Below are 11,397 nucleotides of genomic sequence, written 5' to 3' on the forward strand. Positions count from 1 at the left end.
TGCTCTCAACTTTCAAGAAGAAATAAAGGGAAATGAGTATGGTTCTCACTTCCACCAAGCAAAGATAAACAAGATTCAAGCAAGAGAAGAATAAAAATGTGTTCTTGGTTCATTCAAGCTCAAAAACTTGAAGCACCCATCATGGTCTCCAAGAGAGAGTTCATACATGCAAAGTGAAATGAAAAGTGGAGGCCCAAGAGTGTGTGGTCGGCCTAGAGCTCTAAACTGCCGAGAGTTGCCTCATTTTGTGGGGTCCACCTCCTAAAAGAAACCCTAGCCAAAAGCCACATGTCCTACACATGGGTTTTTTTACAAAATTGCCCCTAAAAGGGTCCAAAACACCTAATTCTAATTAAGGACTTCTAGAAAAAGAAATTAAAACTTTAATTAGAATCTAAGTGACTAAATGTTGAGCCTTTGAATGTGTCACACCATATCCTAATGCTCCAGATGATGTTTCCAAAATTTCCTTGCACCCAAAAATGCAATTAATCAGCTCAGAAAATCCAAATTAGCACAATTACGAATTTCCGACCAAATTAAGTAGAATTCGGAAAATGGGCAAATAACAGACAATTAAACACAATTCCCTGGTTTATTTAAGTGCAATAAACTAAATATAGTTCAAGAAATAACGACTCATCACCATGCTTGGAAAGCCCTTACTTAGCCAAATTTTCACCCAAAGAATTTTAAATGATATACCCTTTTTGAACCTTGGCCTTAAACAGTATGGAAACCCATGTTTGAATTGATTTACCTTGAGTTAGGGATTGAGAACAAATGTATGTGTTGAAAAGCTTCAAGTTTGGGGTGTTATGGGGAAAGTGAAAGGAAAAAAGAAAAAGCATTGAGTTCAAAAGATGAAAAAGAAAAATGCATGAGAAAGAAAAAGAAAAGAAGAAAAGAGAAAAAGCATGTAAAGTGAACTCAATGTAAAAAAGGAAAATGGGAAGAAGTTGGGAATGGATGAGATTGGTTAAAAAGAGAGTATGCTTGAACTTTGAATGATAATTTAAACTCTCTTAACTCAACGATTTTGTATTCCAAAAAAACCAATTTTTCTTGTTAGCCCAGCTGTTACCGATAAGGAGTATTGATAAATCTTGAAGAAAATTGTTTTGATGATGCTGCAAGAAGTGTTGCTTGAAGAGGATATTAGAATTATTTAAAAGCAATTTGTAGAAATTAAATGTAGTAGGAAAGTCTTAAAAACTTTGTAAAACTTGTATTTTTACTGAAATAATCGATTATGGAGAAACAATAATTGATTATCACAAGTCCTTCAGGAATAATCGATTATCATTTCATATAATCGATTATCACATTTTGAAATACCTATAACGGACTTGAATAATCGATTATCACTTACAATAATTGATTATTTGTGTCAGTTGGAACCTGACTTTTGATATTCAGAGCAGATGGCTATATATTTAGGTTTTGAGAAATTCAAAAGAAACGCTACTGAACAGAGAGAGTTCTTGAGAATATTGTTTGTCAGAGGAAGTTCTCAAAAGCTATTGCTCAGGTTCCCTTGCTTGGTCTCGTGAATAGGAGAAGCTCGCATTTCGTGTGTCGATAGTTGGGGGGTTCTCTTCGAGTTAGCAAGGTGCTCTGCCTGGTCTCGTGAATAGGAGAAGCTTGTGTATCGTGTGTCGATTGTCGGAGCAGTTCTCTTCGAGTTGGCATAGTGTTCATATTCCGGTTCGTTCGTCGAAGGAAGGTTTACTTTATCAGTTTTATTCACTATCTTTGTAATCTGTGAAACTCTTTTCAGTGGAACTGTTAATCACTGTTCACTGTTTATAATGATTAACGATTGGACGTAGATTCTTTTGAATCGAACCAGTATAAAAATTACTCGTGTGATTTTTCTATTCCCTACATTGTTTACTTTTTACGCATATCAACTGTTTGATAAATTGTCTCTTAGAATATTTATTTTATAAACTGACCATTTTAATACAAAGTGACCGAACACGCTTTCCGCTTACTAAAGTTTTATTCCGCTGCGTTATACTCTGTCTGGAAACGATACCAATAATTGGTATCAGAGTTTGCTTTGATAGTTTTTCAAAATTTGCGAAAATGGCCAGTCATTAAAATCAAAATCTTGTATATGCTGAGGGTGCTTCTATTAACAAACCACCACTTTTTACTGGTGATAACTATGCGTTCTGGAAAGTTAGAATGGAAATTTTTATGGGATCTGTTGACAGAGGCATCTGGGAAGCTGTACAAAATGGTCCTTTTATTCCTAAGAGCACAGTTGATGGTGTAGAGGTAGAAAAACCATACTTTAATTGGAATGCCAAAGAAAATAGACGAGCTCAATTTGATATTAAAGCTCGCAATATTATTTCATCTGTTGTTGTACTTGATGAATTTTATAGAATTTCAGTCTGTAAGACAGCACAGGAAATGTGGGAAGTCCTCAGAGTCACACATGAAGGAACAGAGGACGTGAAACGTGCAAGGAAGAACACTCTCATTCAGGAGTATGACATGTTCAGAATGCAACCTAGAGAAACAATTTCTGATGTCCAAAAGCGCTTCACTCACATAGTGAACCACTTGACTGGGTTGGGTAAGACCTTTGATACTGATGAATTAAATGTTAAAAATCTAAAATCATTGGACAAATCTTGGCAACCAAAGGTGACTACCATCTCGGAGTCACAAAATCTCTCTCAAATGACGATGCCAATTCTGTTTGGAAAGCTTCGTGAGCACGAGCTTGAGTTGAAGAGATTAACTACTGAAGAAAATAAAGGCAAAAGGAAGACATTAGCCTTCAAGTCCGATATCTTTAAAGGCAAAACTTCAAAAACTTTTGAAGATGATGATTTTAATGATGAGAAGAACATGAGCCTCGTGATAAAGAAATTTACCAAGTTTATGAAGGCAAAAGGAAAGGACAAATTTCGCAAAGAAAGGAGAGAAAATCAAGAATCCCCATCAAGTATAAAATGCTATGGATGTGGAGAAAGAGGACACATGAAAACTAAATTTCTAAAGAACAAGAAAAGTGAAGAAAAGAAAGAAAGAAAGTTTTAGAAGAAAAAGAAAGCTTACATAGCATGTAAAGACAATGCATCTAGCTCAACAAGCTCAAGTGATTCAGATGAAGAAGCTAATATTTGTCTAATGGCTAACTCAGAAGATACTAGAAGCCAAGTAAGTGATTCTAGCTTTGAATCTAGTGAGTTAGACTTACAAAAAGCTTTCTTTGAATTAATGAATGAATCTGAAAAACTTGATGTTGAACATAAAAAGCTTAAGAAAGAGCACAATGAATTGAAATTGAAGTATGACAAATTGCTTGATGATGAAGTTGTTTTAAGAAATAAAGTTAGCACTTTAGAAACAAAATTGTTTGATGCAAATGCTACTGTTGAACCTGTTGAATGTTTGTCTTGTAAGAGTCATATGTTTGATATTGACATACTTGAAAACCTACTTGCAAAGGCAACTAAGACAAGTTCTCATGCTAAGACAAACTTTGAAACAAGCAATATTAGAAATAGGAACTTGCATCAAAATAAAAAGTCTAAGACTAGAAGAACTCGTAGAGTTTGGGTTGAAAAAGGGACTTTTGTTAAAAATAAAGTGAATGATGTTTGTTGTTTTTAATGTATGAAGCATGGACATACATCAAACAAATGCAACATTAAACATTTTGGTGCTCCAAATGGTAAATATGCATGCGTTAAAGTTGTGAAATGATATATACTTGCATGAACTAACCCCAAGGACCCATAATGAGATTGGGGACCTAAATTCTTGCTAATTTGTTTTGTAGGAACCTACTAAGTCAAAGAAGTCATTGTGGTATCTTGACAGTGGATGTTCAAGACACATGACTGGTGACAAGAAAAGGTTTATCTCTTTTGAGAAGAAAAAGCAAGGATTTGTAACTTATGGGGATAACAACAAAGGTAGAATCATGGGTACGAGAGACATTGGAGGAGGAAATACATTGACTATAAGAGATGTCTTGTATGTTGAAGGCCTCAAGCATAACCTCCTAAGAATAAGTCAATTATGTGACAAAGGTCTCAAGGTAACATTTGAAAGCGATAAATGCACTGTTTATCTTAAAGATTCTACTGATATTGCTTTGCAAGGTATTAGGCATAACAACATATATTTGATTGATATTGAAAGTGCATCTAGTCATAGTATAACATGCTTAGTTGCTAAAGAAGAAAATCCTTGGCTATGGCATAAAAGAGTTACACATATTCATATGCAACATTTGAATAAATTAATTTCCAAAGATCTTGTGATTGGTTTGCCTAAACTAAAATTTGAGAAAGACAAATTATGCACTACATGTCAAAAAGGTAAACAAACCAAATCTTCATTTTCATCCAAAAGCATGATTTCAACATCAAAACCTTTAGAACTTTTGCATATGGACTTGTTTGGTCCATCTAGAATTAAAAGTTTTGGTGGAAATTACTATGCTCTTGTAATTGTTGATGATTACACTAGATTCACTTGGACCTTCTTTTTAACTTTGAAAAGTGAAGCTTTCAAGTCCTTTAAATATTTTGCAAAACATATTCAAAATGAAAAAGATTTGAAAATCAAAACATTGAGAAGTGATCAAGGTGGTAATTTGAAAATGAATCTTTTGAAAGATTTTGTGAAGAATATGGCATAGCACATAACTTTTCTGCACCTAGAACTCCCCAAAAAAATGGTGTTGTTGAAAGGAAAAATAGATCATTAGAAGAATTAGTTAGAATGCTTATGAATGAATCTAATGTGCCAAAATATTTTTGGGCTTATGCAGTTAGTACTGCTTGTTATGTGTTGAACAGGATGCTTATTAGGCCAATTCTGAAATTAACTCCTTATGAACTATTAAATGGTAGAAAACCAAATGTATCTCATTTGAAAATATTTGGATGCAAATGTTTTGTATTGAATAATGGAAAAGATAATCTAGGTAAATTTGATGCAAAATCTGATGAAGCAATTTTCCTAGGATACTCTTTGACTAGCAAAGCATATAGAGTATTCAATAGAAGAACTTTGATAATAGAAGAATCAATGCATGTTGTCTTTGATGAGATTGTGAACCTTGAGGTAAACCCTCTTTAGTCAAATAAACCCATTGCAGGTGATGAAGACTATTTGAGGGAAGCTCTTAAAGAAATGTATCTAAATGAGAATTATCCTCCAGAACTTCAAGAAACACCTCAAATTGTTGATCCTAAAAGTTATCAACAACCGAGAGGACTCTCCTTGGACAACATCATTGGAGATATTTCAAAAGGGGTAACTACTAGACATAATCTTAATAATTTGTGTCTAACTGTAGCTTTTGTGTCTCAGGTAGAACCCAAGAACATAAAGAAAGCTCTTCAAGATGATAAGTGGTGTGTTACTATGCAAGAAGAACTAAACCAATTTGAAAGGAGTGAAGTTTGGGAACTAATTCCAAAGCAAGATCATTATCAAGTCATAGGAACAAAATGGGTATTTAGGAAAAAGCTTCATGAGGATGGAAATATCACAAAGAACAAAGCAAGACTAGTTGCAAAGGGCTACTGTCAAGAGGAAGGTATAGACTATGATGAAACATATGCACCAGTGGCCAGGTTAGAAGCAATTAGATTGTTACTTGCATATGCATCTTTGATGAAATTTAAATTGTATCAAATGGATGTGAAAAGTGTGTTTTTGAATGGTTTTATAAAAGAAGAAGTATATGTTAGTCATCCTCCTGGTTTTGAGGATTTCAAATATCCTGATCATGTTTATAAGTTGAAAAAGACTATGTATGGTCTTAAACAGGCACCTAGGTCTTGGTATGAAAGACCTAGTACCTTTCTAATTGATAATGACTTTTCTAGAGGAAAGATTGATTCAACCTTATTTATAAAGAAAGTAGGAAAACACATCTTGATTGTGCAAGTTTACGTAGATGATATTATATTTGGGTCAACTGATGACTCTTTTTGTGAGGAATTTGCAAGAATAATGCAAGGTGAGTTTGAGATGTCTATGATCGGTGAGTTGAATCTCTTTTTAGGACTACAAATAAAGCAAATGAATGGAGGTACTTTTATCTCTCAAACAAAATATTGTAGGAAAATTCTTAAGAAATTTGGCATGGACACTTGCAAAGAAGCTAGTAAACCTATGGCAACCTTTTGCTATTTAGATAAGGATGAATCTGGAAAAGAAGTAAATGAAACTATGTTTAGAGGTATGATAGGATCTTTGTTGTACCTAACTGCTAGTAGACCAGATATCATGCAAAGTGTATATGTATGTGCTAGGTATCAAGCCAATCCTAAAGAATCTCCTTAACTACTGTCAAGAGAATCTTAAAATACCTTAAATGAACCACTTCTTTTGGACTTTGGTATCCCTCTGATGCTACACCTAGTTTAATAGGTTATTCTGATGCAGATTATGGTGGTTGTAAAATTGATATGAAGAGTACTAGTGGAACTTGTCATTTTCTGGGTTGTTCTTTGGTGTCTTGGAACTCAAAGAAACAAGCGTGTAGCCTTGTCTACCACTGAAGCTGAATATATTGCTGTTGGCAATTGTTGTGCCTAAATTTTATGGATGAAACAGCAACTGGAAGACTTTGATATCTTCCTTTATAATATTCATTAAAATGTGATAATACTAGTGCTATAAATCTGACTAAGAACCCCATAATGCATTCAAGAACTAAGCACATTGAGATTAGACATCATTTCTTAAGAGACCATATTCAAAAGGGGGACTGTCAAATTGAATATGTTGATACATTACATCAATTATGAGCAGATAATCGATTATCATCTTATCTGATTTTGATTTCCATGCATAATGACAAGGGGAGTATCACATTTTACACATTTGTATTTCACATGCCTGCATTTCAGGGGGAGTTATCATTTACATGTGATTAAAATGTGCTAATGAGAGCATCATTTCCTCTTGAATATTACATACTCTTTTTGATGCGTCTCTGTTTGATATTTCAGCATTAATATCTAGAGCATACCTTTTTTGCTAATGCACAAAGGGGGAGAAAATGCACGAAAGCTTTATGAAAGGGGGAGAATGACTCATTTTCATTCTATCTCATATTCTGCTTGATATTTTCGTGTTTGACTATGTTACATATAGAGTTACTTGAACTATGATTAATCTATTTTTACTCTGTTTTGTATGAGATTGTGCAAACATGGTTGGTTATTAATCATGGTTGTGCATCATTAAAAAAGAGGGAGATTGTTGTGATTGTTGACAACACAATTTCTATACCAATCTAGTTTTTGATGATGACAACGCATTGCTTAATAACATGCATATGTTGTTTGTTGTTATTACATATTCTTATGCAAATTGGTTGTTATATCTTTGAACATGATTATGTATTGTGTTACATGTTCCTATGTTGATTGATTAATATATATGTGGAACGTGACCACATGCTTTATGTGTTATGTGCAATGCATCTTTAAATATGTTTTTCTGCACATGTTTAAAAGTTGAAAACCATAAGCACTTTCGCTTAGTTGGTTAACTTTGTTGGATTAGAGGTTTGAGTCGCAACTTTATTTTGTTGATCAGTGATTGGAAACATTGTAATTAAGTTAATGACCGACTATTTTGCATCCTATGTTTGAAACTGTTTTCTTAGATCTGTGTTTGCATTTCTGTTTGCGTTAGTGTTTTAATTTTATTCCTCCGTATTCATCACAAACTTTTCACAAACCCCCCCCCCCCTTCGTGTTTGACTTAATTCCTGAACCGCAAAATTGGTCCTTGAGAGACGACCTAGGAGTCATTCCTAGCTATACTGAATTTCTAATATGCAATTAAATTTGTATGGGTCGCGACACCCATCACCTACATTGAACGAGTTGTGGAGGCAGATGGTTGTGCAGTGCACCGAGGAACAGTCTCAATTTTTAGAGGGATCACCATTGCAGACTATTCCAATTCTTAATGATGTCAGTGCCATCCACATAGGAGATGGGGAGCAAAGCCACGAGCTTACTACTGCGCCATCTACTTCCCCACCCTCCTATGCCTCCCCTTTTGCACTTGAGGATGCAGTTGCTCATTCTGCTGTTATTGGTGATATGATTCATGAATCAACACAGGTTTTCTCTAAACTTGAAATCCCACTTGCTTTGCCTGAGTTGATTATGCAATCAAATATTCTTTATACTGCTGCAGATTTACATGTTAGTGTTGATTTTGACATTGAAACTGTTAAAACTGAAGATGTTTTAGACTTAGGATTAAATGTTGATCTTTCACAGTTTTCTGACAAATTTTACATGTAGTTGTGAAGTTGGTTCTTGCTCTATTTGTGTTGAAATTAATTTTGTGATACAACCAGCTTCCAACTTTGTGATTGGTGATACTAACTGTGAGTTTGATGAAAATGTTGAGGAACAGGCAGATATGAGCACCAGGTTTGAGATAGTTAGACCAGCTTCACCTTCCACCACTTTAGCCACATCTAGCGAAGTGGAGGTAAACATACCTGAGAAAGACTCTGTTGTTGATGATTATGTTGATGATGGGTATGTTGATGAGCATGATTATCACTCTCCTTCTTTGCATGATGAGAACCACTTTTTGCTATCAGATATGATTGTTTGTTTTCCATGCACTGAACATGAATCTGAGACTGTTGCTGATATAGTTTCTGCATTTGAAAGTGATTCATGTTCTGAGAGTATATCTGATGTTACACTGAGATTGGGTGTTATACCTCTGCATGTCATTTTTGTGGAACCATATTGCACTAACCATGTTGCAGGAGGTACACATGAATTTGACCAACACACACCCATGGTGAAAGACAAAGGTGTCAGTGTACACGTCAGTTTGAAGATCAATAGGCATCTGCTGAACACACTCATCAACATTCACTTCTTCTTAGATTCAGCTGTGGAGGACATCTCCCTGCTCGATCAAATTTGGAGACTGAAGCAGTTCCTCTTCAACACTTCCTTGCTAGATCCAATGGTGGATGAGATCTCCCTAAAAGTCCAAAATTAGCAAATGCCACCATGACCAGGGGCGTTTTCTTCTTCCCTTTTCCTCCCTTCCCGCTTTTATTGCACTTGTCCTTGATCTGTTGATTGTTATTATTTCTGATCTTATGCTTGTGACACATTGAGGACACTGTGTCATTTAAGTGTGGTCTACTAGGGGAGACGTTGATTTGTCTTTGATTAGTTTCTGTTTTTTGCGTTAAATTTTTTGTTTTCTAGGTAGTTTTGTTGTGTCTTGTGTACAGTTTTGCATGTTTTTTCTTGAATTCTAGACTGTGATTAGGTTGTCAGCTTTCTTTTACTACATTGATACTCTGATTTGTTGGATTCCTTGTTTTTCTTTGCTTGGAAGATGATCATGATGTTTGAGAGTTGAATTGATTGTGACCACATTACCTGTATGAGATTTGAGCCATTTGATGATCTTTCTTATGTGTGATATGCCTCTTGATTGCTTGCACATGTGCCTTGACTTGACTCTGTTGATAATTCTTGACTCATGTGCATGTTTAAAAATGATAAAGGCGTTTTGTTGATTGAGCCTCTCTAGCCTGATAGCCTACCCTGTTTTGAATCTTTGTTAGCCCTTTGAGCCTATACTTTCCCCCATTTCTTTGTTTTGAAGCTCATACACTAGCCCTAAGTGAAAAACCATGATTACCTTAACCTTAGGGAATTTTGGAGCTTTGGAATTGTTTTGGGAATAAGTGTGGTCTCTTGGGAGTTGCAGATGAATTGGCTAGTGAGTTCTCTTCTTGTTTTTGTTGTGTAAATATGATGTAGCTTGTCCCTAGAAATTGTGTGTTGAATAGAAAAAAAAAAAAAAAAGGAGACAGCATAAAAAAAAAAGAAAAATACAAAAAAATTCAGAAAAAAATTTTGTGAATAACGGAGTCAAGAAGAAGATGGAATTAGAGGTTGTGGGTGTGTTTGAATGTTTTTACACTTGTTCCCCATTGCTCCTTTGTTCCTTATGGTTTGTAGCTTCTTATCCAAATGTATCCTCCCTTGTCCTTGGCCCCATTACAACCATGAAAAGACCTTTTGATTTGAACATGCGTATGTGCTTGAGTGTTGATATTAGAGGCTTGCCAAATCTATTTGTGTTTGCTTTCTTGAGTGCATTGAGTGACATTGATTTACCTTAAACACTTGAGAGAAACACTGATTGTGCACATCTGTGAGGCTCTGTTGCTTTTGATTCATCTCTTGAACTGATTGACTGTTTTCCATGTACTGAACTTTTTGGATGATTCTCTGAGTATCTGCTTTCATTGACTCTGCGTGGGATTCTGCCTATGCCTTTCACTGTCCAGATTTTATGAGAATTATGCAATTTTGTTCTTGTCCTTATTTTGCGTCTTAGTTGTCTGTATGTTGAGTCTGTCACCTTCCTGATGTTTGAGTAGTTCCCTGATTTTCGTCTTGGTTTTGCCCAGGAGTGCAAAAGACCAAGTGTGGTCTATTTTGATGAGTCGTTATTTCTTGAACTATATTTAGTTTACTGCACTTAAATAAACTAGGGAATTGTGTTTAATTGTCTGTTATTTCCCCGTTTTCCGAATTCTGCTTAATTTGATCGGAAATTCCTAATTGTGCTAATTTGGATTTTCTGAGCTGATTAATTGCATTTTTGGGTGCAGGGAAATTTTGGAAACATCATCTGGAGCATTAGGATATGGCGTGACACATTCAAAGGCTCAACATTTAGTCATTTAGATTCTAATTAAAGTTGTAATTTCGTTTTCTAGAAGTCCTTAATTAGAATTAGGTGTTTTGGACCCTTTTAGGGGCAATTTTGTGAAAAAACCCATATGTAGGACATGTGGCTTTTGGCTAGGGTTTCTTTTAGGAGGTGGACCCCACAAAATAAGGCAACTCTTTGCAATTTAGAGCTCTAGGCCGACCACACACTCTTGGGCCTCCACTTTTAATTTCACTTTGCATGTATGAACTCTCTCTTGGAGATCATGATGGGTGCTTCAAGTTTTTGAGCTTGAATGATCCAAGAACACATTTTTATTCTTCTCTTGCTTGAATCTTGTTTATCTTTTCTTGGTGGAAGTGAGAACCATACTCATTTCCCTTTATTTCTTCTTGAAAGTTGAGAGCATAAGCTTGAGTCTTGAGGTTTCTTCTTGCATTTTCATGGTGGGTTTTTGGTTTGAATGAAGAGTTTTTGCGTTTTGCTTCCCCATTTGCTGTAGTATTTTCGTTTTCCATTTAGTTTTCTTGGTTGAATCATGAAAATGAAGTTCTTGTTAAGTTTGGTAGTGAAGAAAGCTTGAGTTGGTGTATGGGTGTTTGAGGTTTGAACTATTTTCTTCTTGTGCTTTTGTTTGATGGTTGAAAGCAATATTTT

The sequence above is a fragment of the Vigna radiata genome, unplaced genomic scaffold, assembly GCF_000741045.1.
Source record: "Vigna radiata var. radiata cultivar VC1973A unplaced genomic scaffold, Vradiata_ver6 scaffold_108, whole genome shotgun sequence".
NCBI lineage: Eukaryota > Viridiplantae > Streptophyta > Magnoliopsida > Fabales > Fabaceae > Vigna > Vigna radiata.